The sequence below is a fragment of the Triticum urartu genome, chromosome 5, assembly GCF_003073215.2.
Source record: "Triticum urartu cultivar G1812 chromosome 5, Tu2.1, whole genome shotgun sequence".
Taxonomy (NCBI): Eukaryota; Viridiplantae; Streptophyta; class Magnoliopsida; order Poales; family Poaceae; genus Triticum; species Triticum urartu.
Window position 1 is genome coordinate 484,090,623 of NC_053026.1, and position 4,512 is coordinate 484,095,134.

Sequence of the window (4,512 nt, forward strand, 5' to 3'; positions counted from 1 at the left end):
ATGTTTCACTGAAAAAACCCAAAAGTTTGCATAAGTTTTAGTGAAAAAAAACTAAAGTTCGCATAAGTTTTACTAAAATACCCTGAAGTTTGCATAAGTGTATTTATTTGTCCAGCAGATACATGGCAATTGTAATTTTACCCGAGCATTTTCATGCCGCCCTTATCTACAGTTGAGTTAACATGTTTTCCTGATAGAAAACTTGGACCACATACAAGAGAAGCAAAAAATGCATGTTGATTATGATGATAACAAATGTAGGATATTTTGTGGTCATGGTAAATTCTCATATCATTTATTTTATTGTATTATTGCACTCTACATTACATACTACGCACGACTACTTTGGTAGAGGTGACGAGTTCGCTTCATACAGAGAGACCAACCATGTTTCTCCGAATATCTTGAATCATGATCCTTGTGACTTCATCTCTACTACTTATAAGAAGTACATTTTTTCATTTGACTATTTCCTGACTTGAGAGGTAATGTATGTTTTATCCACTAGACTTGCTAAAATTGGAAGCATGTCTGTAGTCTTTTCTTTTTCTAAACCGGCATCTGTTGGCCTTTTTCTTGCCACTGTTATTCTTATAAGTGGTAGCCTACGCATGTTGAAGACCATTTTCAAATTATTTATCTTCATATCATTATTACTACAAACTGAGAGGATATTTGTTATATTGTCAAAATTTTAGAATGTTGAGCCTTAAAGAAATGTGTAGTACTCAAGTAACTGTTCCAAGATGTCATATTAATGCTTTTGTCCAGTGAATAACAAGTATAATTATGCAATTTATCACTGTAATTTTTTTGGTTTACATGTTCTATTTTCATAATAAAGTAAGTCACTTTTCTTGCTTCCAGACATTACGACACTTGTGTGCAATAGTAGAATCGGATGGTCCAACTAGCATTTTTTTGTCTTGTTTCACAGCTGATTCTATGCAGTCAAGACATCTCTACACTTCTCTATCTGACAATGGCTTCCTCTTTTCAACAAATCATAAAGGTCTCTTCTCACTATTGTGGTTGACACTCAATTGCATTAATAATTTTTAACTGGAGTTTGTTAGCACTAAAACGGTTCCTTAGTTTGTCCTAAGTGACATTTTCATGTGTGATTATACTTGCATAAATCTATGCATCTGGAGAATCATGATGAATCTTCTAAATAATTTTGAGTTTTATACATTGGAACACCGGGTGGTCTTTTAATAAAGGAGACATGTTGATTAAGGAGAAACGATATTTTAAATTATTTGTATGAGTTGGGAATAAGAGATTGTGTATTTTATAGGGAAATTTCAAATTTATGAATAAATTGTCTTGTATTAAGTTTATTATAATGTGTTAATCCAAATAGACGTAAGTTGCACGTGCATACTTATTAGTTTAAATAGACGTGCGTTGCACGTGCACACTTACTAGTTGGCTATAAAGTAGGAAGTAGGGCGCGGCGGCTAGGTGGCGATCCCCTCGCGTGGTATGCTCTTGTGGCACGGACGCCGCTCCCCATCGCTTCCGGTGTATCTGTATGTCTTGTCAAGGTTGTCGTCCTGCCGGTGGAAATTGGTTGCTTTCACTTTGGTCTTCCACTCCTCTCTCTATGTCTCGTCGAACCTAGCTCCGGCGCCGTTGAGAAAATAGTGGACGTTCGTTCCAGTAGTATCCAGTGGGATCTGTACAAGAGTCATGTGATGGCTTCCTTTTGGGTCTGGGGGACGAGTAGGTGGAGAGGCTTGGCAGCCAACGCCTCGGCCGTGGCATGGAGATTCACAAAAACTGTTTCTTGGAGCGTTTATCATTCAACAGGGTGTGGCCGCACCGGATGGGTCTTCCCTCTTCGGCCATAGGTTTGTCCCGGCGACACAACGGCAACAAAGTACTAGCGTATCAGGATTCAGGATCCCTTGAATGGAATTCATATTGAAAACTTGCTGAAGGATTTCTGTGCTCTGATTGATAGTGTCATCATAAGGTATTGTATAGTAGACAAACATGCCCACTGTCCTCTAGCCTCTGCCACTCTTCCTTCCTATTGTTATAGTGATATTCTCTATTACTTTGGATTGTTATTAACCTACATATTAATATGATTTCTGTCGGATGTGTGTAGTTAGATTGGAGTGGGTACATTAATTACTAGGTGTGCATGTTCATGCCCCACAGGTGTTCTTTTACGTTGATGATTTCCTCCCATTGATTTCTTTTGTCATGCTCCGTGTATCCTTCAAGTCAGTGGATCTTTTTTTATTCTTGATTCCTGCACATTAGGTTGCTGCACTTAAGTTCTTATTTTAGTTGTTCGATAGTCTAAAAGGAGAACTTCTCGAAGGCAGAAAAATTGTATTTGTCGCCATGGTTGGGGATAATGACACATGCAAAATATGGTTGTACGATGAGTAATGGTTTCCACTTGCTTGCATAATGCAGTGTTTTCATAACAATTAGCCTTCAAGATCGGTGAAATTTTCAATTTATACCCATTATTATCTCAACCAACCTGTTTAGCATTGCACATATTTGCCTCAATTTACAGAAAGGCAAGCTAGACAGGTTTTCAATGTGGTATGTTCAAACATTCTAATATATATTTATTGGAACAATCATATTATTACATATTAATCGGTTGTAATCCCAGTCAACTTTTAATTGGACAATGTGATTTTTAGGATAACATGTTAGGAATTTAGGTGCAAACAGTAAAGATTGTGAATGGCCCATACAATTGTTTATGACCAATTGTCAAATTTTTACATTGTTTTACTCTATGCGCATCTCTTCTATTAGTATTTTGGAACAAATGTTCCGCACCAACACGTGGGGAATTAGCTAGTATTTTTAACTAATTAAATTATTTCCCTGAAAATGCCAGTGAAAAACCATTAAAAAGCAGCAAAGACTCGGATAATTCCATGAAAAATCGCAAAGGCTATATCTCGCCGATTTTGAAATATAGCCCATGCTTGCCTCATAGCACCCTGATGCGAGCTGGCACAGTACCAGAGCCTGTGGAAAGAGAGGGTTGGTTTTTTTTTCTGGTTTCGTTTCTTAGCGGGGTTGTGTTATACGGTTATCTTTCTTTCTTTGGCCATCGGTTTAATTAGTTTTTCCTTTCTTTTTATCTATTTTCCTTCTTTTTTCATTGTCTCCTTTTATTTTTATTTTTATTATTTCATTATACTTTTTGTATTTTCCCCTAATTTTATTTTCTGTGATTCGGTCTTAGGAAAATATGAATATTTTTTCCCCGCAAAAAAATATGAATATTTTTAATACATGATGAGTATTTTTCTAATACACTATTAATTTTTTAACACGTGATGAATATTATTGAACCCTCTGTAAAAATATATAAGATCGTTTAGGTAACTACTTTAGTGATCTATGATCTTATATTTCTTTATAAAGAGGGTGCATGATGATTATTTTTGAAATATATAATGAGCATTTTTATTACACACTGAAACGTTTTGTGAAATACATGATGAATATTTTTTAAATACATGACAAACACTTTAAGTATGCGATCGACATTAAGTTTGAATTACAAATGAATATCTTTATGAAATACATGATGATATTTTTTAATTTGCTATGAACATTTTATAAATACACGACTTGCAATTTTAATACATGAGGGGTATATTTTTAATGCATAATGGATAATTTTGGAAATACATGGTGACCATTTTTTAATGCACCCCATCCTCCCAACAACATATAGTCACCCAAACCCGTGAACCGAACTAGACTAATCCAATGCAAATTACTCACCTCACCCCCCCCCCCCCCCCCCCCCGCGCACACACATTTAGAAAACAAGTCACCTAACCCCAAATACATAGTAGTCGCAAACCCGCATTGCACACAAAACCGCTAACTAGCCCACAAAGGAAATGTTGCGATTACCATGTAATAGCCAGTTTGCACGACCTCGTTGTAACCAGTAGATCTCCTCTTGCTCTAAAAGATTTTCAGTAAGAACAAAAATCTCTTTTTGTCATGCTTGGGAATGTGCATTCATAGTACCCCTTCGAAGCTTTTCTATATCTTTTTTGAGTTTATTAATACTTTTTTCGTACCTCTGAGTATATCACGGTCCCAAATGTGCAAATCCACATTCACCGCGTGTACCCTCAGCTAGAGACGACCCAATACCCCACATCTTTGCTTTTTCCCATGATGCACGTACAATTTATACAACTGACTCTTCTTGGAGCCATCAAGCTTCAAATTGTTTCAGTCGACTCTTTGGGTGGTTAAACATATTACCATTAAAATAATATGTATCCAGGATGAGAGGACGATGATTAGAGTGTACATGTTCTTCATTTATGACCGTAGTCCGAGGAAATTTGTTCGTGCTTTCCACATTACAAACTGCACGGTCAAGTCTCTCCATAATATCACCTCTCCTCCAAGTGAAAGGACCCCCAATACATCCCATGTATTCCAGACCGCACTCTCCCAAACAATTACGAAACTCTCACATCATAGCATTTGGTC